Source organism: Mus musculus, chromosome 4 (genome assembly GCF_000001635.26).
Source record: "Mus musculus strain C57BL/6J chromosome 4, GRCm38.p6 C57BL/6J".
Taxonomy (NCBI): domain Eukaryota; kingdom Metazoa; phylum Chordata; class Mammalia; order Rodentia; family Muridae; genus Mus; species Mus musculus.
In genome coordinates this window covers 123,602,305-123,629,107 of record NC_000070.6, presented here as the reverse complement: position 1 = coordinate 123,629,107, position 26,803 = coordinate 123,602,305, and the positions used below count along the sequence as shown (strand labels likewise).

The 26,803-nt window shown below is 42.5% G+C and overlaps 1 protein-coding gene and 1 non-coding gene across 10 annotated transcripts in view; one reads left to right on the top strand and one right to left on the bottom strand.

The window, feature by feature from the left end:
• The window catches only part of Macf1 (microtubule-actin crosslinking factor 1), a 338,170-nt gene that overhangs the window by 58,695 nt on the left and 252,672 nt on the right, over positions 1-26,803 (top strand). The window lies entirely within an intron of this gene.
• Positions 12,587-12,688, bottom strand: Mir6398 (microRNA 6398). Its single transcript, NR_105824.1, has one exon. It is a non-coding gene; the product is annotated as a microRNA 6398 (primary transcript).

Below are 26,803 nucleotides of genomic sequence, written 5' to 3'. Positions count from 1 at the left end.
CATATGAACTCAAAATAAACAAATCTTTAAGAAAAGAGTACATCCTCTCATGTGCACCAACTCCCAAATCAGCTTATACACACTGACATGCTCTTGTTGTACCCCAGAGTCAGGCGCTACTCAGGGTGGCTTTATGCTGTCCATGTCGGATGAGGGAATCAGCCACATAGTAAATTAGTAAAGGTCTTCTCTTTTCTCTTCTCTCTTCTCTTCTCTTCTCTTCTCTTCTCTTCTCTTCTCTTCTCTTCTTTCTTTCTCTCTTCCTTCCTTCCTTCCTTCCTTCCTTCCTTCCTTCCTTCCTTCCTTCCTTCCTTCCTTCCTTCCTTCCTTTCTTTCTTTCTTTCTTTCTTTCTTTCTTTCTTTCTTTCTTTCTTTCTTTCTTTCTTTCTTTCTTTCTTTCTTTCTTTCTTTCTTTCTTTCCACAGAGGTCTCAATTTGTTTTCTTTGCCATTCTACAGCTTTCTCTGTAGGCCAGGCTAGCAATGAACTCACAAGAGAGCTGCCTGCCTCTGCTTCCCCAGTGCTGAGATTAAAGGTGTTTGCCACCATGCCTTGTGACATCCACCTTTAATCTCAGCACCCTGGAGACAGAGGCAGGTGGATCTCTGTGAATCTGAGGCCAGCTAGGGCTACACAGAGAAACCCTGTCTCTGAAACAAAACAAAACAAAACAAACAAAAAATAAAAAACCCAACCAACCAAACTAACAACAAAAAGGGTGTCACCTGGTGGCATTTACTATTAGTTTCTGCTTTAACCAGGTGTGGTGGTCCATACCTGTAATTCTAACATTTGAAAGGAGAGGCTGAAGCAGGAGGATCATAAATTCAAAGCCAGCCAGGGCTACACAATGGGGAAAAGGTGTTTTAAAAACTACTATAGGAGAGGATCTAAAAATGAATCTTGAAGAAATGCATTGTTGCCCGTGTTTGTGTGTGCATGGGTGTGGGCTCCGCGCAGAGGGTGCCTTGAGGAGCTGCTTCTCCCTGTTCTGAGACTGAGCTCAGGCTCTCAGGCTGGCTTGACCGAGGTTTTTCCTTCAGAGCCATCTTATCCCCCCCACCTCTTTTCCTTTTCTTTTTTAAATAAGAGGACTGGGGAGACAGCCTAGTTTGCCACATAAGCATAGGACCTTCTGATCCTCAATATCTGTGTAAAACGCTGGGCGTGGTAATGCATGCTTTTAATCCCCATTACACAGCCATGAACACAATGCTTGTGGGGAGAGGGAAGGAGGGATCTACTTTAGGGAAGCATAGATTAAATATGAGGACAGTAGGGGGCACTTGTATGACAGTACGATAAAGACAAGCGCAGGAGTCTTCAGCTTCAATGTTGGCCTCTCACTCCAACTGTTCTTTGGGAAATTAATGCCCTTTTTTTGTTTATGTAACTTAATTTATGCAAATTGCAAGTTATATAAAATATTTGACCTGCTTGAGTTACTTTTTTTTTCCTTAAGTAAAAATGTATTTTCTTCAGAGTATGTTGAATTTATATTTTTCCTGTCCAACGTTCTTTGGCAAGTAAAGATTTCTAGTTAAATGTATATTATTCTAGAGTTGCAGCTCAGTGGTAGAATGTTTGCCTCAGTGCTTGAGGATCTGTGTTTAAACCTCAGGAATGGGGCTTGGAGTATATTTTTTTTTTATTCAACTGCTTCTACATATAAGACAAAAATTTGTCTACAGTGTTCATAGGAAGACTTACTTTCCTGTGTGTGTGCGTGTGTGTGTGTTGTGGTGTGTTGGGGGTATGTGTGTGTTGGGGGGGGGTATGTGCAGGTGTCCTTGGAGTCTAGGAGAGGGTATCAGATCCCTGGAATGAAAGTTACCCTTGAACTCACTATGTAAGTCAGTCAGTCTGGCCTTGAACATGTGAGGATTGTCCGGTGTTTGCCACCACTTACAGGCATACCCACCCTGTGCTCACTCCCACATTTTAGTGCTGGAGATTGAACCCATGGGAATCATTGTGCTATACCCTGGTTTGTACAGCTTTTTGCTTCTAAATCTCGTGTTCCAAACTAAATATTTGAAGCCAATTTAGGTAAGATAGCAAGTTTCTGGTCAAACTGGGCAACCCTGTGAGACTTTCTTCCTTCCTTCCTTCCTCCCTTCCTTCCTTTTTTTCCTTCCTTCCTTCTTAAGACAGGGTTTCTCTGTGTAGCCTTGCCTGTCCTGGAACTCACTCCGTAGACCAGGCTGGCCTGGGACTCAGAGACCTACTCTCTGTCTCTTGAATGCTGGAATTAAAGGCATGTGCCACCACTTTCTGTTGAGACCCTCTTTCAAAAACAAGTAAAACAACAAAAATATGCCACATTTTTTCCAACCAAACACTTTCTTTTTCTTTTTTTTGGACAGAGTCTCTCTGTGTATCCCCAGCTGTCCTGGGACTCACTATTTAGACCAGGCTGGCCTCAAATTTGGGGATCTTTTTGCCTCTGCCTCCCCAGTGCTGCAATTAAAGATGTTTGCCTCCATTCCCAGCCATTTTATGATTCTTTTTTTTTTTTTTTTTTTTTTTTTTTTTTTTTTGGTTTTTTTGAGACAGGGTTTCTCTGTGCAGTCCTGGCTTGTCCTGGAACTCACTCTGTAGACCAGGCTGGCCTTGAACTCAGAAATCCACCTGCCTCTGCCTCCCAAGTGCTGGGATTAAAGGAGTGCACCACCATGCCCGGCTCCATTTTATGATCCTTATCATTTGCTATTATGTGCAGTTATTGTGTGCTATGCTGACCTACTTTTCAGTGCCCTTAAAGAGGCTATAATATGTTATTTGCATAGTACAATATCTCAGTAAACATTTGTGAGAAATGTGAATGTCAGACAGTGAATGCCTGTGCCTAGTGCAGTGTCTAACACACAGACATGCAGTACTTAGACTTCTGTGCCATTTATTCAGTTTCAATCATGACTTACCAAATGCTTTATATTTCCTTTGGTGCCTGTCATCTTGGCAAATTGTCTGTCACTGAACATCCTCAGTTCTGACTTTGATTGAACATCCTCAGTTCTGACTTTGATTTTTTTTTTTTTCATTATTAGTGATTATTGAACCTAGGGTCACACACTGCTGGGTAGGTACTCTGTCACTGAGCCATATTCCTATATCCTTACCCCCTTAAACTATTTATTTATTTATTTAAAGACAGAATCTCATCGTGTACCCCTGGCTGGCCTGGAACTTGCTATGTGGCCAAGGCAGGCCTTGACTTTGTAATCTTCCTGTGCCAGCCTCCTAAGTAGTGGTTGATTACAGTCCAGGCCACTAGGCAGCTGATGATAGTGTTGCTTTTAGTTTCCATTTTTAGCTCCATTTCATACTTGATGAAATAGAAGATCAGAAAGACATAGTGACATGCCCAAAGATACACAGCTGACTGGCAGCAGATCTACATACCATTTACATGGACTCTTAACCATTCTGCTGTGGTCAGTTGCTCAGGAGGCTTTTGCATTAACTTCTTCCTAGACTCTTCTTTGGTATTGGGTGTGGCTCAAATACAGACAAGCCAAAGCGGTGTAATGTGTGACTCCGCCCCTGTTGCTCTTCACCTTGAACCAGCATCAGAACTACCTGGAGGGCTTGTTAAAAAGATTGCTGGGTCCCACCCTGGTTCTGGCTCATTGTGCACCGAATCACGGGTGGGGCTTGAGAATTTGCGTCTGTTTTGAGTTTCCAGAGTTGCTGGTGCTGCTAATTGGGGACCACTGCTGTAGAGTACTGAGCTTAAGATGGGGACCACTGCTGTAGAGTACTGACCTTAAGATGAGGCAGCCAATGGTATAGAGGGTTGCTGAGGTTAGATGGGAGTCAGGCTGTCCAGGTTGGAGTCTCGGCCTTGCTACTTACTAACTGCACTTGGGCAAATACTTGAGTATTCATGTACTTTGGTGTTCATCTGTAGAATGTTTTGCTGATAGTATCTACATTGTAGGATTCTTAAGATCGAATGAAATAGTATGTGTAAAGTGCTTGAAGTATGGGACCTTTCTTTCCTACAACAGTGATGAGATATGTTCTTTGTTTTGTAAACTTTAGGGTCTAGTTCTTAGACTAATAAGGAGTAAAACTGTGAATCCAGGTGTCAGATGGTACAATTCTGACTGGTCAGGTGTGCAGTGGAGCACCAGGAAGGCAGTGAGACGAGGAGGAGGAGGAGGAGGAGAAGGGGTGAGTGGGGCTAGAGATGCTGGCATGCGGGAGCTGAGAAAGGTGGGGTTGTCAGTGGTTTGAGTTTTACTATCAGAGAAATTCCAAGAAAGCAAGGTGCCGGCACACAGTTTGTCAGAGAGATAACTTTCTCTTCCTCTCAGCAGATTTAGCTCTGGTATCTGGTTTTAAGGTGGCTGGCAGCGTTCGCTTCTTTTGGAGAACAATGGCTAAGGAAATGGTTTGCTGCTAGCTTCTGGGGCTGGCTCAGCAAGCGGCCTTTATCCTCCACAGCTGCTGCACATACTTTTGATTCTTGCTGAGAAAGGCAGTTGTTAGGTTTGGAAGTTTTCAGATTCCAGAGCCAGCTGGACAGCTGACCTTCTGGTAGCTGTTTCCCAGACTGCCATCTCTCTGTCGCCTCTTCTGGGTCCCCCTTTTTTGACTTTGGAAAGATGATCTATATTTAGTGAGTAAGACAGTTAGAAGGTTAGGGGAGACCATGGATGGGTATTTGAGCCTAGGACAAGATGTATCCTGTACCCAGACTTTAACCCTTTCATCCTCAAATGACCACTTAAAGTGCTTAGGAATGTACCTCTAGCTCATGGCAGTGTTTATTTTTGGATGCCCTGAATAAAATATTTGGGGGGAAGAAGTAGGAAGATGTTCATGTCACTCCATTTATGGCCAAGCAATGCTAGGTATTCTACAGAAGGAGCCATAGAAACAGGGATGGAAAGAACTCTGCATTGTGACTGTTCACCTTTCACTCAGAGATGATTAGGGATACCTTGTGAGGCACCAGAGCAGAGCAAGTATTTCTTAGACTCACATGAGCACCAGCTGCTTTTTCTGGGCATCATCTTCTCTCCCAGGCTGCTGAGTCACCACCTAGGAATGGCTCGGAATGGCAGTAGCCAGGTTGCCACCTGGAGCACCTGGAGAGTTCTTGGCATACTGCACTGTTGGTTTTGGTCTCCTAGACACAGATCGGGCCTCTTCAGCTCTTCGAATCATGGGCTGAGACTTAGCTCTCCTTCCAGCTTGTTCCAGGAGGCACTGACCTACTTTTCAGGGACAATTAAGTGTTTGTGAGCATTGGAAGGCGGTGGCCAAAGCGAAGGTTGAACTAGAGTTACATTAAACAAACATTGGGAGTTTCTTTTTCCATCACACACACCAGGGCCTGTCTCCATTCAAATGGAAAGGCAGGCTAGGCTGATGGGGGCCAGATTCCAGGTGCTTATCTAGATGGCCACCCAACTCTTGAATTCTTGTCTTGTCAGTACACTTTAATATTAGAAGTTTCCTTTTGAAATCACACACTCATTGTCTTTTTAGAACAAGGTTAAGAAGCTAGTGAATTGGCTATTAAGAGACAAAAGTACTTTTAGGTGACACCGTCTGGTTTATTTGTAGCATCAGTGAGATGATGCAAGCCTCTTCTCTCCGTACAGGACTAGAAGAATAAGCTAGCTAGGAACCTGGATCTTAGGGAATAAGTAAATCGTTTCTGTAGACTTGACTTTCCTTATAAGGCAAGAGATTAAGAACTAATAAATGAATAAGCAAGCTTTCAATAAATAAATTAGAAAACTCAACAAGAATTAGTATTAAAAAATTAGATTCAGGCCGGGCAGTGGTGGCGCACGCCTTTAATCCCAGTACTTGGGAGGCAGAAGCAAGTGGATTTCTGAGTTCGAGGCCAGCCTGGTCTACAGAGTGAGTGAGTTCCAGGACAGCCAAGACTAAAGACTACACAGAGAAACCCTGACTCGAAAAACCAAAAAAAGAAAAAAAAGAAAGGAAGAAAAAAAAATTAGATTCAACTATCAAAACCAATTTATTTTTGCTTGTGCTGGAGATGGAACCCAGGGCTTTACTCTTGCCCAGGCTAGGCAAACAATAAGGTATATATACACCCAGGCTTCGATTTACAGTTCACAGCGAAAGGAAGTAAGTTCAATTTCTTCCTGGGCTTACTTAGCTTGTTACCTGGCTCCAACTCCTGCGTCCCTGTTGAGTGTAACTGCTGTGCTTGTGTTGTTCTTACTGTTGTACCTTAGCAAGGGCTATAGATCCAAGGCTCTGAGGACAGTGACTCTTGTCTGCATTGATTGTCTCTGAGGCCCAGAGGGAGTTGGGTGGCATAAGACAGTTCATAAACCTTTATTTTCAGCAACAACATAGGCACAAGAACATACGATTTCTCATAACTAAAGAAAAGTTATTTTAAAAGTTATTCCTAGGTCAGGTGTGATGACACATGGCCCAGCCTTTAAACCCAGTACTGGATAACCAGAGACAGTCAGATCTCTGTAAGTCTGAGGCCAGCCTGGTCTACATAGTGAGTTCCAGGCCAATCACAACCATACAGTGAGACTGTCTCAAAACCAAACCAAACAAGTTATTGATATATATAGCTAGAGGATTGGTGTGACGCTCAGTGGTGGGATGCTTGCAAAGCTGGGTTTGATGCCCAGCACTGCAAAAAAGGAAGGGAACACTGGTGTTACAGCGTGCAGTGCAAGTCACATCTCAGAGTTAAGCTTAGGGCAGGCTCCATCCATCAAGTCAGTGCCAGTCTCATCTGGAGAGGCTGGAAGTAAGCTGGTATCTGTCTGAGTCTTGTAGGTGGGTAGCCTCTTCTTTTGGGGGAAGAGATTTTAGGTGACGTGATCACAGAGCTTTGGTACACACTCCTTTCTTCCACTTCCTACTCCTTTTTTGCCCAAGAAACCTGACCTCTGCTGTTGCCCAGTCTGCCATCTTGTTTACGGTGTTTTCCCTCCCTGACCTAGCCTTTTCAGCCCTGGAACAGGAGACCTCTGGACTGACTGTCTTTCTTCTACCCTCTCCTTCCCATTCTCCAGGGTTGGGCCCTGAGTCATTTTCTCTGCTGAGCTTCTGAGTGATTGACTTCTTCACAGATTCCTGAATGCCACCACTTGGCTGCCACTCCTGCCCTGAGATTTTTTAATTCCAATAGGCTGATTGCAGTTCCTTTTCCCTGCAGCAACTATTCCAGACTTGTTTCACAGTCCTTAGCTCTACCCCACCCAACCATGTCAACTCCCTTCCAGCCATTCAGCTTTTACTTCCTACACCTTATCTGTCATTTCATCTGTAATCCCTGCCAGCCTCCTTCTCCTTCCCTGATTTTAGGAGTTTGCTGCTAGATATATTCTTAATTTGTCTTTCATATTGAACCTATACATTCCTTTCCAGCCTAAGTAAAATTTCTATAAGTTTATCTCCCTGTCTCTCCTTCCTCTGTTCATATTTCTTTAGTCTTCTTGATAAACATTGCCAGTCTGTCATCACAACTGAAATTACTCTCACTTGTATGACCTTCTTGAAGAACTCAGTAGCCTCGTTTTTGTTCTGGTGATGTTTGATCTTGTCATAGCTTTTGGTAGTTCATTTTTATCTTCCTTTTCATTTATATCACCTATCAGCCACCCACGGCAAGTAACTCCTCAGCTAGGGGTGGGTCTTCTTGAGCTCCTTCCTTATCTTGATAAATTTTCTTTTAGATATTTACTTACGTAAATATATACTATAATTATCTATTTTTCAAAAGGCAAATACTGTTTGTAGCAAGTTTATTTACTGAAAGCTGAAATCTTTCAGTATCAAAAATTATAAACTGGTGCCCAGTGTGGTGATATACACTTTTAATCCCAGCATCCAGGAGCAGCCTGGTCTACATGGTGAGTTCCAGGATGGTCAGAGCTATGTAGAGAGGCTGTGTTTCAAAAGATAAACAAATAAAAAAGTTTTGCTATCAATATAAATGGGCTTTTTTGTTTGTTTTTTGAGACAGGGTTTCTCAGTATAGCCCTGGCTGTCCTGAAACTCACTCTGTAGACCAGGCTGGCCTCGAACTCCTCCTGCCTCTGCCTCCCGAGTGCTGGGATTAAAGGCGTACACCACCATTGCCTGGTTTAAATGGGCTTTTTAATATTCCCTTATGTTGATATATTGCTTTTTTAATTAAAAAAAGAACTATTACTTTATGTATATGGGTATTTTGCCTGCATGTATGTTTTTATAGCATGTGCTCATGCTTGGTGTCCTTGGATACTAGATTGAAAGTATGGAAGTGGTGCTAAAGATGGTTGTGAACCACTGTGTGGGTGCTGGGAATTGAACCTAGGTTCTCTGGAAGAACAGCTAGGGCTCTTAACCACTGAGCCACCTCTCCAGTCCTGATATGTATTGCTCTTGTGCTAGTCTTCTATAACTGTATTTTAAAAAGAAGCCTGGCATTATTTGGCATTATAAATAATGAGATAAGCTTGTATTATAAAAATATATTCATACCAGGCTAGTGCTGCATGCCTTTGCTAATCCCAGCCATCAGAAGGCAGAGGCAAAGGGAGACTGATCTCTGAAGTTCAAGGCCAGCCAGAGATATATGGTGAGACTCTGTCTCAAAAATCAAACAAAGCTGAGACTTATGGTGCATGACTTTAATCCCAGAACTCTGGAGGCAGAGGCAGGTGAATTTCTGAGTTTGAGGATAGCCAGGGCTACACAGAGAAACCCAGTCTCTAAAAAACAAGACAAACCCAAACCAACGTCCTACACTCCCCATGAACCAGGAGCCCAGCAGTTAAGAGCACTCACCAATTTTTCAGAGGATTGGGGTTTGTTCAGGTGGCCCCAATTACCTGTAACCAGTTTCCAATGATCTGATACCCTCTTTTGGCTTCTACAAGTACATGGTGCACATACACACATGAAGGCAAACCATTTATACACATAAAAAAAATAAGTCTTAAAAGCCATAACAAGAAGATAACATACTCTCTGTTGTACTGTTCTCTTTTGGAGATGGGGATCTTGCTTGCTGTACAGTCTAAGTTGGCCTAACTTTGGGCTTTCCTACTTCAGCCTTTGGACTGATAGGATTATAGGCAGGTTCCATCACAGTGGCTCAGGCATATTTACACATCTTTATTTATTTATTTATTTATTTATTGTGTTTTTGAGACAGGGTTTCTCTGTGTAGTCCTGGCTGTCCTGGAACTCACTTTGTAGACCAGGCTGGCCTCGAACTCAGAAATCCGCCTGCCTCTGCCTCCCAAGTGCTGGGATTAAAGGCGTGTGCCACCACGCCCGGCTATATTTACACATCTTTAAGAAAAGTTTTTAGATTTGGAACTATGGGGTCAAAGAAACAGTCTGGTCCTTTTTGTTACAATATTTGAGTCTTACAGCCAGAGATGGTACCATAAAAGATGCAAATGCTCCCAGAATTTGTTAAACAGATGCAGACATTCTCATTGAAATTATATAAGGTACTTTCTTTAATCCCTTGGTTCTGTGATGTTTTCCTTCAGATTTCTTAGAACTTGTGCTCTGTTGTGCTTAACTCACCAGCATATACCTTGTCCTGGGATTTCTTTTTAAATATAACCTCATTGTTCCAAGGGAAAATATCATTATACTATATTTAGTATCTAGGATCTAACTTCTTAAAAATGTTTATTTTGCCTCTTTCCTCTTCTCAAAGGTAACAAAAGAGTGCTACTGAGGTTGACAGCTAGTGTTTTTTGTAGTCTTGTTTGCTTTTTCTGGCATACCCACCCAGGTGAATTGAGTCAGTAAACACCTTTCTTCTAGTATTTTTAGAATAGCCGATCATGGTTTTCCTAAGCTGTGGTCTACCTTTTGATTTGAGTGCTACTGTGTTCACCATGCCTCCATAGTAGTGGTGTCAGAAACTATTTTTAGAGGAAGCCATTTCTCCTACTCCTGAATGGTTGGAGTTCTATCAGGACACTGTTATTGAAATAGCTTTTCTTTCTCATCCCTGATTTTAGTAGTAAGTGGATCTTGCTTCTGGTCTTTTTCTTAGGTCCTCATAGTGCCTGGTAGTGAAGCTTTCTTTCGATTTGTTTTGTGATTTTATAAACTGTTATAGCAACCTTAATTCCAGACGGGGCTTGCTTCTGCAGTTGGGTAGGAACACCAATTTTTTTTTTTTTTGCCTTCCTTCGCAGTTGCTTAGAGTTTCTTACCTTGTTGATTCTTGTAGTATTATATAACCAGTGTGGGAAGGGAAGGACTTGGGGTCCAGCAATTTATTTCTTCATGGCAAAAAGAAAGGAAAAATGTAATGGTTTGAATAAGAATGGGTCCTATAGGCTCATGTATTTGAAGTTTGCTCATAAGTCACTAGGACTGTTTAAAAGGATTAGAAGGATTGGAAGGTGTGGCCTTGAGGAGTGAGTATGCTGTTGGAGGAAGTCTGTTACTGGAGGTAGGCTTTGAGGTTTCAAAAGCCCAGGACAGGCCCAGTCTCTCTCTCTCTCTCTCTCTCTCTCTCTCTCTCTCTCTCTCTTACAGCTGAGAGGATGTAAACCTATTCCATCTATTCCATTGTGCCACGCCCCTTGCCATGATAATAATGGACTAACCTCTAAAACTGTAAGCAAGCCCCTAGTTAAATGCTTTCTTTCATCAGATCAGAGTTGCCATGGTCATGGTGTCTCTTCACTGCTATAGAACAGTGGCTAAGACAAAGATCAAGGAGTATTAACTGATTTGAAGGGCTGTGGCCTTCGAGGATCTTATTCACAGCACTGTCAGGCCCTGTAGAGAATGTCTAAGGCACACCGGTATCTCCTTAGGCCTGGGCTGGGTACAGGGTAGGCTGAGTTCCTTTTACTCTCTTGCCAGACCTGCACTTCGTTCTCTTTGAGACCTCCCTTGGCTTACTCAGTCAGTCTTCCCTGTCTAATTGTGAGCTCAGACTTCTTTTGTTTTCTCTTCCTCATCCCTGGAGAGGCAACTTTTGGCCCTTGGGCAATCATTTCCTCAGAGGGCAAACTAATTTTCTCTCTAGCAAGCCAGAGGACTAGGTGTAACTTAACCCTTCTCACTCTCAAATAAGCTGCGGTGGAGAGACAATGAAGAAAGTGATCTTTGCTACTCCGAATAAGACCCTGAACCTGGCACCTGTTTTCATTACTGGGCCCTGAAGTCACTGGAGACATTTTTGCTCTCTCCCTGAGCCAGCAGCTGCTTTGGGATAGTGGTGGCAACTGGCTATCATGGTATCACTTCTGCTGCAAAGAAAATTCATGTATTTACACAGGGAATGTACTGTCTGTGTCAACCTCTTGTCTTCACAGTTTGTGTGGAGAATGAACAGTCAAAAGTCATCTGTACCCTTAAGTTGATGACACCATGACCTCCATCTTTAACAGGGGACATTGCCTTTGCTTTGTTCTCCCCTCTGTGTCCTCAGCCCCTAGTCAGTGCCTGGCACCTGGTGAGCATTTAAAAAGAGTGCATGTGGAATGAGAGCTGGGACAGACTCCCTCACCCAGCGTCCTTATTTAGTGTTGCTGACCTGATAGTCTAGTGCCCTGTGGGATGAGGATCTTTGATTTTAGGAGAATTGCTTCACAGAGAAGTATAGAGCGATTATTTCCAGAGGAGCCTCAGGAAGCTGTGCGAAGTCCAGGCAGACATTCTCTCTTCTTAAGCCTTGAGCTTCCTTTTCAGTCCCCATGCTGCTGGCACACTCGCTCTCCTTTCTCAGGAGCAGCATCCTCAGTTTGACTCCAGGCTGGTGTGTTTCCTGGCGTCTGTCTCTAGCCCACTTACAGGTAGAGCAAGACATTCCTTTTTAATAGTCACCCCATTACTGAGAGTCAGTAGCCAGAAACCATCAGGACCATGCCTCGTCCTTTGTATTCCACACTTCCTGATCTGGCTGTGTCTAGTCAAGCTCCACTCAGCTGTTAGGTGTTTGTGCCTTTGTAAGGTCTGTGGGAGACAGCAGGGCCTTTTCCTCCTCTGTCGGCAGCTGGCTACTGAGTGTCTTCAGATTGCCAGATCTGAAGCCACCCACATTTGTCTGTCTGTGTCTGAAGCGTAGGGAAGAATCTCCCTTGCCACTTGAGCTAGCATCTCACTGTACCCCTTTGTGAGACTTAGTGGAGGAAACAACAGCCATAGAGTGTGTAGAGGTATTTGGACTGTGTTACTTTGAAATACTCAGTTTCTGGGGAGAAAGGTTCCTGTCTCCAAGATTGCAACTGGAGTCTAGAGCATTTCACCCTGACCCCCCAAAGAGTCTCCAAATGGAACCAATACTCATTCACTTATTCCAAACATCCTTGTTTTTGCTTAAATTTTATCTGATAAAATTTTGTTAAACAATTTTATGGTGCAACACACAGAGGAAATGACAAAGTACCATGTGTTGTCTTTTAAATGCACTCAGTTGAGTAGCTATTTTAAGTCAGCTGTGTCTGCAGTCAGACTGCTGTCTGCTCTCCTGGAGGTGGGAGGAGTCTCTGAGTAGACTTAGGCCTTCTCTGGCTGGTTGATCCACTTTTATACCTTATTCATTTTAGTATTTATATTCATATCTCATTTTGCCAATTGCTTGACTAGAACACATCAGGACATCCTTACCTGAGGTTCATTGACCCCTCTCCACTCATAAACAAAAATTTAAATAGAGGTGAATATATGCCCCCCCCCAAAAAAAAAGACTATCCTTAGTTTTTTGTCAGATTTTCAGTGGGGATTTCAATTAAAAAAAAAAAAGAATTAGTATTTTATAAGCATTTGGGACTCTTGTCCAGGTAGTTAGTGGCAAAAATTAAATCTTGAGATAACTCTCTGAATTTAAATCTTGTCTTTGTTTCTAAAGTCGTTTCCCCCCCACCCCCCAAATGCTATTGCCTATTCTTTTCCTGGAAAAACAAGTAGGCTGAAGGAAGGCCAACTTAATCTATACTCAGTCACAGCTGCCTTCATAGATAAAGAATCCAGTTGTCATGAGGTGAATCAGATTGCTTACCTGTTAGACTGTGATGTGTGTGTGTGTGTGTTTTCTTTCAGTGGTTGAGATGGTCTAATACATCATAAAATCTATACTTGTCTTTTTTTTTTTAACTGTATCCTACTATTTGACTTCCGACCTTAAAGCATTAAATTCCTATTTATTTTGTTCATTAAGTTGCTTTGTGAGAAAAAGAATTATGCATTCATGTTTCCCTTTGTAAATCCTAATGCTTAGGTTTCTAAAAAGTGGTTGGCTATCTTGTTGGGACATGAAAGAAAGATGAAAGTACATTTGTTTGTTTGTTTGTTTGTTTGGGTGTTGAGAGAGTAGGAGAGCCCCAGCCCATATGTGTGCACATGCAGAAGTAAAGGACAACTTAGAGGATTACAATGGAGTCCACAGGCTTGGTAGTAAACACTTTTTTTACCCACTGAGCCATCTCATCCTTTAAGTGTCTTTTTTGAGACTCTCTGTGTAGACCAGGTTGGCCTTGAAGTTACAGAGATCTACCTGCCTCTGCATGCTGAGTTTTAGGATTAAAGGCATGGGTCAGTCAGGACCCTTCCCCCCACCCCACCCCACCCCTTTTTTGAGGTAGGATCTTACTCTAGGTAGGCCTCAGACTCACCGTATAGCCCAACAATCTCCTTTCCACCACTTCCTGAGCTCAGAAATTACAGGCGGGGCTATCAAATCTGCACTGTGTTAGTACTATTGACTAACAAGCACCATTTGAAAGCATGAAAGCTTGGGTTGGTTATTATTTTTTAATATAATCTTTTCCCCTCATTTACATTATTTTATTTTATTTATTTTTTTTGGCTTTTCGAGACAGGGTTTCCCTTTATAGCCCTGGCTGTCCTGGAACTCACTCTGTAGACCAGGCTGGCCTCAAACTCAGAAATCCGCCTGCCTCTGCCTCCCGAGTGCTGGGATTTACATTATTTTAGTGACTATTACAATTATTCTGTTTGGCTCTTCCTCTCTCTTTTTTTAAAAAAATCTACTTTTATTACCTTTAATTGTATATGTGTGCAAATGCTCTTGGAGGTCAGAGGTCAGAGGCTTCAGATCCTGTCTGTGGTCATAGGTGGTTTCGAGCTGCTTAATGTGGTACTGGGAATGGAGCTTAGGTCTTCAGAAGGAACAGCAAGTGCTCTGAGCCATCTCTCCAGCCCATGTTTTCAAAGCACTACCTATAAAGTCTTTCTGCTTGTACCTCGGTTTGTATAGTTGGGAACGTTGCAGATGGTTATGTTTAGTAAACTGAGTTCCTTCTACTTTACATGACCGAAAGGCAGTTAGTGAGCCAGGTTATCTGGAAAACTTTATGCCTTAAGAGGGGTGGGGTGAAGCAGATTTGTTCTAGTGTGGGTTGTCAGTGAGGTCTTACCCATCAGTTGTTCCTGAGTTTCTAGGATACCAAGCTTTTCAAGTTAGCTGAGCAGAAATAAATCCAATTTCAGGCCTGGGAAGCATAAGTCCTTTTTATGCTGTCTCATTGACCCCATGTGCACCTTTGGAGCAGGTTAGTTAGCCTGTTTGCTTTGAATGTGTAAATGAAAACTTAGGGCTGTTTAACAAAAACGTTTTCAGCAATGAGTCTGATGCTGCAGAGAAGCCTCTCTGAGTTGCTTACAATGACAGAGTAGAGATGTAAGGGTTTACCAGGTACCTGTAATAGAGTGTATGTAATGCTAAGAGCCTGGGACAGTTAGGGTGGCCCTCGTTAGGCTAGTGAAGTAGAAAGAATTTTTATATAACTACTGACACATTATATCAACTTTAAAACAAGTCCATTGAGTAAATTGGTGCCACAGTTTGGAATGAGCCCCTTGATTGCACTTCTAGAAGCATTTAGGAAATAGGCTTGACATTTTCTGCTGCCTTCTTCCTGCCTTGACAGTGTTGATAAGCAGTCTCCTATATTGTGTTGATGTGAGGTATCCAATCTGTAAACATGGCTTCTATGAGGAATGCACAGTTGTTAGTGTTTTATGAAACCTGTTCCTTTACTGTGTGATATTTGCCTCAGAGTTTCTGTTGTGATATTTTTTATAGTGAATGTGGCCTTTTAAAAGTTTTTGTTCTCTAATGTTAAATGGACCCCTTAACTGGTGTCCTGAAGAGTGTCTAGAATGCAAGCAGAATCCCAGCAGAGACTGGGCTGGGGTCTAGAGGGAAGGAGGCAGATGAAGTGGCAAATGATAGGCTGGTGTTGTTATGGTCTCCTGAATTTTTTTGCTCAAAGGAGGGGCTAGCTTCTCCTGGGAGGTATTTCCGCTCACTGCAACAAATGAGGGTGCACAAAGGACTGTAATCTAATGAGGCTTCTCTGGTGATGTCACTTGTACTCGTGGTCAAAGTCCAGTTCTTGGGAGCTGGTAGTCCGGGAATAGAGTTCAGTTGGTTTGTTCGTTCTCCAGTCCTCAGCTGTCACTGCACCATGGTGCCTCCTTCCAGCCACTGAACCAACACCGCCTGGGCTAGGGCATGAACGCGTACAAGTACCAGAAGTTCCTGGAGGGACTCAACAACCTTAGAGGTATTACAAGACTTCAGGCTGCCCTCAATGATTGTGTGAACACTCATGGAGTGAGTGTGCTTGTGGCTGGGGTGGGGGTGGGGAGTCTTTACTTTCTGCCTAACCTCTGACAGACTTAGGAAGCCCTCATAGACAGAGCTGGTCACCACTATGTGTTTATGTAATTATGTGGAAGGAATGATTTATAAATGCACTCCCAAATTAAGTTAGGAGAGAATGCCAGGAGTTTTAGCAGCAGCCTGTTTGCTCTCTTGCTTGAGTGGGTATCTAAGAACTGTCTTCCTGAGCCCAGCAGGATTCAGGCCACTCTGTTTTTTCTGAGTGGCCAGTGTTCTGGAGGGCTTTTGCTACCTGACGCTGCAGCCTCACTTAGATGTAGCTAGCTTTCTTGGGACAGGTTTCTAGTTCATGTGGAGAAAACAGGGAGTGGGAAGAGTGGCCAAGGGAGGAATATGGGTTTATGGTCCACAGTGATTTTGACAAGTATAAATCAATGATTTGGAAGGGGGCAGCTTTTTATTTTTTATTTTATTTATTTATTTATTTTTTATTAGGTATTTTCCTCGTTTACATTTTCAATGCTATCCCAAAGGTCCCCCATACCCACCCCCCCGGCTTTTTATTAAAATAATATTTTAAAGAAATGGCTTCTTTGCACCATTGATAAACTCTTCCCTGACCATAGATAGAAAGACTATGCAGCCAGCATGATAATGCATGGGTTCAATCCCAGCACTAAGGAGACAGGCAAAGGCAGGTGGATCTCTTTGAATGAGACCAACCTAGAGTTCTAGGACAGCTAGGACTACTTAGTAAATCCTCTATCCCATTTCATTGTTGGTTTTATTTCCTTGTGTGGAGGAGAGTGCTCAAGGCATCCATCCCTCAGTCAGGATTCTGGTCTCTGAAGAAGCATAGTGTGTGGAGGGAGGAGGAGGGGCATTAGAGGAAGGAAACTCCGCAGAGGGGCCTTTTCAGGAACTGGAGGAGCTATAGGTGGATGTGGGCAGTAGAACAGAATTCCTGTTAGGATTGGTAGGCATTTTACCTTCTTTATGGGCTGTCTAGGAAACACATGAGAGGTGCTGCATGCTCTAAAGGGATGGGTAGATTGAGATCTCTGATCTGAAATGCTCTGAAATCTGTGACTTGAAGTATATCCACACTCAACACTTTTATTTTAGAGTGGTCTGGATCATTGGATTAGAAATGTAAATATTTTTAAATAATCAAATCTGGAGCAAAAGACAGTTAACCCATGAAACTGTCACAGTGTAGTGATCTTATCTTCACTTATTCTCTCCTTGTATCTCATGTAACCATTTCTTTTCTCCTTTAAAATTTCAGTAACTTGAGCCAATTCCTTTTAGGTTTATCATAGATCATAGACAGGTCTTAGCAAGAATGAGTAACTTTAATTATTCTCACTTCCCTGTCCAAGGAAGTCTTTTGGTTCCTTTTTTTTTTTTTTTTTTTTTTTGAGATAATAACTTATTGCATTCTACACAGCAGCCTCAAAGTTGTGATCCTTGTTCCTCTGCTTTCCCAAGTATAGTACATGCCAGCTACCATGCCTGCTTCAAAGGGAGGTTTGAGTAGATTCTTAACCCAATCTTACTGAGAGAGCACAGAAATCTGCGGTGCTGGGTTTTGTCAGGGTATTCATAAAGAAAGGTATGAGAATGTACCTTTGTGCATACAAAACCCCACTCTTAGAGGACTCTGTCTGTTTCAGGCACGAAACCTACCTGACAGAATGGGAACCTCACCCCCACCCTGTACCCTTTCTTAAAAAACTCAGGCAGGATTATCAAACTTCACATGGACGTTCCCTGAATGGAAAAGACTCAGTAGAAATTCCAGGCTTTTCTTGGGCCCCGAGCTTTTTAGCATAGCTGTTCAGCTCTTAATCATTGGCATAATTCCAATTCCAAGACAGCCTGAAGGTGCATCAGTGGTGGCATGGTTGGAGACTATAGGGAATCTACCTGTCCATAAAATTAGAGAATATAACTTAAAACATTTTTTAAGAGACAGTTTTGCTGTTTAATTCTGTCTGGCCTCAAACTCACCGAGAACTGCCTGCCTCTGTTAACCTAATGTTAACCACATTAGGGCAGCTCTGACTCAGATTTAACAATAACCTCAAGTAGATGTCTTAGTGTGCTGGTTACTGTTTGTCAACATGACATAAACTAGAGTCATTTTGGAAGAGGAAACTTCAATTGAAAAAAATGTCCCCAGATTAGCTTGTGGGCAAACTTGTGTTTCATTTTCTTTCTTTCTTTCTTTTTTTTTTTTTTTTTTTGGTTTTTCGAGACAGGGTTTCTCTGTGTAGCCCTGGCTGTCCTGGAACTCACTTTGTAGACCAGGCTGGCCTCGAACTCAGAAATCCGCCTGCCTCTGCCTCCTGAGTGCTGGGATTACAGGCATGCGCCACCATGCCCGGCTTGTGTTTCATTTTCTTGATTGGTGATTGATGTGGGAGGGTCTAGCTCACTTTGGGTAGTGCCACCCCTGGGCTGATATTCCTGGGTGTTAGAAGGTTGAAGAAGCCCTGAAAAATAAGCCAGTGAGCTTCCTCTTTCCATAGTGTCTGCTTCAGTTCCTGCCTCTAGGTTTCTGCCCTAAGATCTGGCCCTAACTTTCTTGGATGATGAACTACAGACTCTAAGATAAAATCCTTTCCTTCTTACGTTGCTTATGGTCATGGTGTTTATCACAACAATTGAAATTCTAACTAAGAGAGGGGCTCTCAGCAGAAGCTTGGCAATCGTGTTTTCTCAACCCACTGGTACACGCCCCGCCCCCACCCTTCTTTTAGCCCATTTGTATGAGGAATGAGTAATACTGCCAGGAAGGACTGAGCAAGGGATGTACCTGTCATAAGGAGTGTCCTATATGAGGCTGAAGTTGGAGAAAGGAAAAGACCACAACAGCTACAGCTCTAATACTTCGCTGTTCCAGATACTGGTCTCTCTGCTCCAAGATGGACTCCGAAGCACTGATTGCTGTGGGCATTAAACACACGCACACAGTCACTCATTTCTGTATACTTATTGTCTGAAGTGAGGTTAGGAGTCACCAAATGTTACTTCTACAACTTCTGTGTCTTTTTCCTCTCTTCTCTCTGGGATGCCTGGCTGAATAGATGGCTGCCTCCAATCATCCCTCCCTCTCTCCCACCTCCCTCCGCCCTCCCCTCTCTCTCCCTCCCTCCATATAGACAAGTAGATTGGCTTTAAATCCCCTATATAGTTGAGAATTACATTTCCAATTTTCCTGAGTGCTGAGATTATATGTATTTAGGCCGAGCTGAGAGCCAAACTCAGGGTTTCCTGTATGGAAGGCAAGTATTCTACCAACTGAACTACATCTCTAGCCCTAAGGGATTTCTGCAAACAGTTTTTGACTAGTTTGTGGGCTCTTCTTTCTTTCACCCATCTCCACCCTTATTCCACCCTCTCAACCCCTAACACTAGGAAGGAAAGAAAGAGGTCCCTGAATTTAATTTCTTTCTTTTTGTTTCTTCTTCAACCACAACTACTATCAAACAGCAACCAGCCCTCCCAAACAACTAACAACAATTAACCTCGCCTTTGGGATCCTAGCCTTCTTCTTATACCCTCTGAAAAGTTCCCAGAATTCCAAATGTCACATCATCACGGAAACTATCTGCAGATGGCAAAACCACACCTCTTCCTGAGCACAAGACAAATAATAGTTAGCTGCGGGGGACAGTCTAAAGCACCCCCATACCCCACACCTGGGATTTAAATGAAAACCTATTCTCATAATATTTCTGTGTTTCTTAAAGAAATCATAATTCTCACTACAGATTTCTTTGAATTACAGATTTTTTGTTTGTTTGTTTTTTTGTTTTTGAGACAGGGTTTCTCTGTATAGCCCTGGCTGTCCTGGAACTCACTTTGTAGACCAGGCTGGCCTCAGAAATCCCCCTGCCTCTGCCTCCCGAGTGCTGGGATTAAAGGCGTGCACCACCACGCCCTGCGAAGTACAGAATTCTTGTGCCTACTTGGGTCCAGAATGAACTAGAGCAGATCATATCATGGCTTACATGCTCTAACCTGCCACTTAACCATGTTTGGCTCTAGGTTTTGTTGATCTCAGCATGAAATCATTAGGATGCTTGATGTTAGATGGCTGTAGCAGTGGTAAGCACTCAGTAAAAGTCAGGTTGCTGATTAAGCTTTCATCTGAGTGCTTTATGTAAATTAATTTATCCTAGGCAGGTTGGTGGCACACACAGAGGCACACAGATCTCTTGTGAGTTCGAAGCCATCCTAGTCTACAGAGCAAGTTCTAGGACAGTCAAGGCTACACAGAGTATCCTATATGTGACTTAGCTGACCTCAGGACAGTGATCATTAAATCTACTAAAATGATAACAGTTGGTCTGGGAGTATGCCAGCCAAAAAGATGGCTGTTATTATTGTGTTGTTGACCACATGAAGTAGGCAAGAGTGGCTACTGCTGAACAAGTGCGTGCATAAAATGTGGGCACCTTTCTCACCAAGAGAATAGTAGTATGAGGCTTTGAAGGGGAGGCAGTAAAACTTTTCTTTCCATATTACCTCTCTTGAACTCTTGTTTCTAATCCCTTATTTATTGGTATTTGCTTAACATCACACACACACACATACAAACACACACACACACACACACACTGCCCATGTGTGTGGTGTAACAGTCTTTATAGCATAAAATATATCATATAAAGCAATTTCGCTGCCAGATAGAGTAAGTAGGATGCAAAACACTGCCATCGTCAAACTGCCTTGGGTTGAGCTGACCTACCATGTCCCTTGAGTATGGAATACAATTGCCTCTCTTTATATCATCGCTATCTTTGTGTATTCCTGAAGGGCTGAGCAAAGAAGTAGTTGACTCCCTCTTCTTTCAGTTGCTGGCTTTTGCTTTTCTGGACAGAATTAATCCCATCTTGTGGGTAACTGTAGAAAGGAGCCGTATGGGGAGTAGAGACACTATAGGTGGTTTTTTTTAAAGTTCCAGCCCCCTTTTTCCTATGCCTTCGGTGGGTGGGTGGGGGTGCTTTTCCAAGCACTGGAGTGAAATATATTTCATTGATGCTACTGTTTAAAGGACTTTATTTCTCAAGTCTGCCACAGTTGATGAACTGAGGCAGTTTCTGCGAAGAAAAACTCTACTCTCATAGGTATAAGTTGAATTGTTGGCTCAAGTACTGTTTATTAGCTCAGTCCAGGCCTGTGCCTTGTTTGTAATTGGGGATTAAGAAAGAATCGGAGAGGTAGTTGAGATGGAGTGATGAGAAAATGTTCTCTAGACCTTGCTAAGCACATTGGGACTGTGGGTGAGGGATGAGGCTTGTTTGCAGTGTGTCCCAGCACAGTGCTTGCTGCACTTCCATTCTTGTTTGATTTGAGACAAGGTCTCACCATACACACCACCACACCTGACCCCTTTCTCCCCACCCTTGCCATTCCCACATTACAACCTTCTTAGAACTCCTTAGTCATTTAGTAGTCTTAAGTAATTTAGGTCAAAAACAGTATCCTTGTATGACCCGGCTGTGCACACATTTAATTCCAACACCTGTGAGGCAAAGGCAGGTGAATCTCTATAAGTTTAAGGCTATCTTGGTCTAAATAGAGGGTACCAGGTGTACATAGTGAGACCTTGCCTTAAACAAAACAAAACAAAAATGGTATTAACTCAAGACAGAATAAAATACAATTTCAGAGTAAGAAAATACATGGCAGTTGAACACATTGGAAATATGGCCCTGCTCATCTCTAACAAGAGGCCTCAGGTATATTTCAATAGCAGCAAGACTGTTGACTGTGGGATGAATGTGCTGGGGATGTAGTGTAGTATAGAAGGCTTGCCTGGTATGAGCCCCTGCATTCAAACATAGCACTGGGGTTTAAAAAAACAGCGACTACTGAGAAGTCACAGACTTTTCTCAGGGTTAGTCCTTTAGTATAAGTTGTCAAGTGACCTTTCTTACTAATTTACAACTTTATTTTGCATATCCACTTAGCTTGTCAATCAAGAACATTTGAGCAATCAAGACAAGCCTTAGCACTACTACATGCACTGAAATTCCCCCTTCTTTAGGGGAGCAGTGGTTAAGAGTATTTGCTGCTCTAGCAGGACCTGTGTTCGGTCCCAGCATGCACATGCTCACTTTCAACTGTCTTTAACTACAGTTCCTGGGGAACTGGTGCCCTCTTCTGGCCTCCTCAGACATTTGCACACAATATACATACTTACATGCAGGTAAAACATAGACCTAAAATAAAACTTAAGAATAAAAACTTTTAAAAATTTAAAAATAAAAAGTAATGTTAGTATTAATTCTTGAAAAGACAAAGAAAGACCATTGTTAATAAAAAACTTAAGAACAAACTTAGATTGTGATGATAGATACACTACACTGGGGAGAAAATCTCCAAGATTCTACACCTTCAGTTACTATCTTTATATGTTGTCATGTTTCCATCTAGTCTTTTACTCTATGCACATATATGCATAGGATGCTGTGTTTTTGTATAGGTTTTGTTATAATTATATTATAATGTTATAATATAACATTTTTATGTTTTTTTAAAAGATGTATTTATTATTATAAATAAGTACACTGTAGCTGTCTTCAGACACACCAGAAAAAGAACTCAGAACCTTTGGAAGAGCAGTCAATGCTCTTACCTGCTGAACCATCTCGCCAGCCCATGCTTTTATTTTCTACAGCACACTCCAACCCCCCTCAGGACCCCCCCCCCCCAGATTCACTATGATGTTCCAGCTGTTTTGGAACTCAATATTGTAGACCAAGCTGGCCTTGAATTCACAGAGATCTGTTTACCTCTACCTTCCAAGTGCTGGAATTAAATAAAGGCATATGCCACCACATATATCTGGCCATACACTATCATTTTTAATATTAAATGGCAAGGTGATTTTCATTTAACATTTCTCAGTTGTGGGAACAAACATAATATATATCAAAACAAATATATCTTTTATCCTATAACAGGGCAATGACCATCCTTACAAATGATTTTTTAATGTTTCTTTTTTTCATTCTTTTGGACAGATTTGTGGAATGGAGTTATTGGGCTTTAATACATCTATACAAAGCTCTGGATGCTGGCTTTTAGTTTTATCTTACCTCTACAAGCTATTGAGAGGTTAAGAACAGGATACCTACCTGTAACACTGAGTTCCCTTCTGATGAGATTCCAGTCTCTTGCCCTTTAGGAAAGTGTCTTGTCTTCAGGCTTAGGGGCCAGCTGGCTCAGATGTTTTATTATCCAGTTAATTTCAGAGTGGGCCAAGGGCCAAGTTTCTCAAGTCGTCAGCATCTCCCACATGTCATCATATCACTGTGCTATTTTACCCTGACGTTTGCTCTCAGCAGCTCCTAGCATTTATCAAGCTTCAGTGATCTTTCTAATTCATTTGTCTCGGACTGGGGAATGATCCACTGATGTTGAATAGGAAACCGCAGTACCAAGAACGACCTAGGTAGTGCTGTATGGAGATACCCACTAGGACCTAGAGTGCTACCAAGTTGAGATTTTCTTTGTATGCCCACAGAACATACACCCAGCAAAGCTGGAAAGATTGGCCAGCTTGGCTGATATAATAGGTGGACAAATGACTGTGTCAACCATGGTTTTTGATAGGTGATCTATATTATAGGTCAAGTACAAATCAACTTCAGTTTCTTATGACCAGTCTTTATTGTAAAATTAGACACTAGATGAATTTATAGACATTCTTGGTGGTTTTGCCTTAGAGATGACCTCCTGCAGCAGATAATATGATTGTGGGGAGGGGTGGAGGCTGATGACAAACTAGGTTTTTAGCTCTTGGGAATTAGCATGAGGTCTGTCTGAAAGAAAATATAGACATATATGTGTGGGACTCTATGTGATCTGGCAACAAGAACCTCCACAGCAACCAGGGTAGTGGAAGATGGCTTGAGTCACTGACAGGATTGCATCCATCCAGTGAGAACTGTCTGTCCCTCCCATTCCCAGAGCCCTTAAGCAAACCTGTCACAATGGCTTGATTCTTTCCACTGCAGGGACTCTGGAGTCTGCGTGCTTCTGGGGTGAGGCTTGTCAACACCTTTTACTGTACTAGGCACCTACAAGACCCTGTACTTGTTTGAATGGCTGGAAGTTTTATAGTGCTAAGGTTTACTCTGTCCTTAATTACATATTTTTTAGGTTTATTGCATGATCACAGACATGGTTGGTGTTGATTTGAATTATGTGGGTTAGATTCTTGTTTTTTTGTTACAACTGGAGATGGTTGTAACATTGTATCAAAGAATTAGAGTTTCCTTTCCTTTCTTTCTTTTTCTTTTTTTTCTTTTTTATTTTTCTTTTTAGTTTTTCAAGACAGTTTCTCTGAATAGCCCTGGCTGGCCTGGAACTCTGCAGACTAGGCTATCCTTGAAGTTGCAGAGATCCACCTGCCTCTGCTTGTGCTGCTACACTGGGTCTTGAAAGTTACGATTCCGGTTTTCAGTGTTTTGACACAGTACTATGGGTTGTTCTATGCAGAAACTCCAACCTAGTAATCCTAATTGTTTGTTAGTAAGTCATCGCAACCCCTCTGGGGATGACTATTCTGAACGAACCAATACCAGCTGTTAAACAGCACCTTTTGTTTGGTATAGAATGACAGGACCCTTGTAGATTTCTCTAGCCTCATGTTCCCCAACCTTGCCATCCCCAACCCCAAGACAGAGTTTCTCTGTGTAGCCCTGACTGTCCTGGAACAAGGTAGCTAGTTTGCACCTAATTTTAGTGTGTTCAGACTGAAGAGAGGTGAGAGAAGCAGCAGCGGGCAGGCGTATGAAACCCTTCTAGAAGTTTGCTTTTTAGGAGCTGTAGCTGTAGCTTGGTTTTAGGGTACTTGCTTAGCATATGTGACGCTCTGGATTTGATCCCCAGCACCATGTAAACTGAGTGTGATGACACACCCCTCTAATCTCAGCACCTTGAAGTGGGGGCAGAAGAACCAGAAGTTCAAAGTCAAACTCATGTATATAGCAAATCTGATGCTAGTTTAAGGCTATACAATATAAGACCTTGGCTCAAAACCAACCAACAGCACAGCAAAAAACCCAACCAAATGAACAAAAACCCACTAGCAAAGATTTTATGTTGAACTGCAGCTGGAAGTGGAGAGCCACTTAACTGGCAGTTCAATTTGAATATGACTCTTGGGTTGTGCCATGCTTCCTGAGGGTCAGGTGACTGGATACCAGCAGCCCAACATGGCTTTCAGTGATAAATGGGATTGGGGTAGGGGTGTCCCTTTACCTCCAGGTAAAACATCTTTTCAAGAAATTCTGACTTAAAGAGGGTTTGTTGTTGTTGGTTTGTTTGTTTTGTTTGTTTAAATATGGGGTCTCACTATGTAGCTCTGGCTGCCCTAGAGTCCATTATGAAAAGACCTTGAACTCATAGAGATCTGCTTGTCTTACTCTGCAGATCTGGCTTGGAACTCACTGAGGTTCAGATTGGCCTCAAATTCACAGAGTTTGCCTAAGTCTGCCTGTCTCTATCGTCATTGCTGGCACTAAAACTGTACACCCCCTGCCCTGCTGGACTTCATATGTGTTGACATTGAGCAGTAGTAGTTATATCCCTGTTTTTAAATTATTCTCTTCCTTTAACACTAATGAGGGCATTCTTGGTTTCCCTTTACCTAAACTAATTTGTTGTGCTTTTCTTTCTTAAAAAGAAAGATATATTTATTATTGTACTCACATGTGTATCTGTGTCCCATGTGTGTCCCTGGTGCCTATAGAGGTCAAAAGGCACTGGATCCCCTGGAACTGGGGCTGTGAATGCTGGGAATCAAACCTTGGTTCTCTTCAAGAATAATAAGTGCTCGTTACCACTCAGCAGTCTCTCCAGCTCTATCTTCTTTGTTTCTTTGTAACTGAACCTAGGACTCAGGACATCTAAGCAATACCATACAATTGAGCTACATCTCTAATATATCTTTCTTATGACTTTAACTGTGACAGTACCCTAAGGGTTAAGATATTTCGATAATTTGGCAGGCCTCTGTTTATGTCTCGGTTTCTAGGTTGAGTGGCTGACTGGCCTGTGCCAGTTGTTTAAGTTTCTTTCTCATGTGTGTACCATGAGGATTGAGTGAATGGCGCAGCTTCTGCCTCGGGGCTGCCATATAAACACTGATCTGTATTAGCCTGGTATTGATGCTGTCCCTGATCATTCCTTCTTTCTCTAACTAGGAGTTTTTGGCCTTAGCTCCCCCGGCCTCCCTTATTTTGGTTTTTGCTTTAGCTAGGGTCTAACTGTATGTAACCAGGGTGGACTGGAACTCAAGGAAGTCTTTTCTTCTTCAGCCTCTTCTTGAGTGCTTACATTGTAAGTATGATGCATCTATCCATCTCTCCCTCTCTCCCCTTTCCATCCTTCACCCCTGCCCAGTGCTAGGTTCTACCCAGGATGTTGTACATTCAAGACAAGCATCTTTTTGTTGAGGTAACCCATCGCCCCTTGAACTGAGTATTTTCAAAACTGAGCTTGGATTTGGCTTTCTTTAAACCCCATTTTTGCCTTTTGTATTCACATTCTTCTAGCCTGTGAGAGCAGAAACCCTGGAGACAGTGTTGACTCTTCTCCCACCAACAGCCTTCCTTTTCAGTCTGTCACTGAGTTCTTTTGTTGAGCTTGTCCTTTCCTCCTTGGTCCCTTTGCCATGATTCTAGTCATCTCAAGTCTGAATCCCAGCAACTGCCTTGTATTTTGTATCTTGTGTTCTGTTTCTCCCTTCCAATTAACTATAGAAACCACTTTCTTAGTATTTCCTATCGAGGAGAGTCCAGTTTTGTTCTTAAAGACTTCTTGTGTTTGGTCTCTTCTCACTTCTCCAGCCTTATCTCACAGAATTTCCTAGAGTACACCTGCAGCCCACATAAATCCACCTTGTTATGTTCCTGTCCCTTACCCATCTCCCCTCCTGTCTTTTTCTGGGTAGTTCTTTTGCTGTTGTTGTTGTTTGTTTGTTTAAAATAACTATTTTAGATTCATTTTACTATTTTTGTGTGATTGAGTGTTTTGTACCACATTCACGCTTGATGCCTGAACAGTGGTGAGCCTACATGTGGTGGGCTCTGGAAATCAAGCCATGGTCCTTTCCAAGAGTAAGTACTCTTAAGCACTGAGCCAACTTTCCAGCTCGGGTTCTCCTCCTCCTCTTCCTCCTCCTCTTCCCTTTAATTA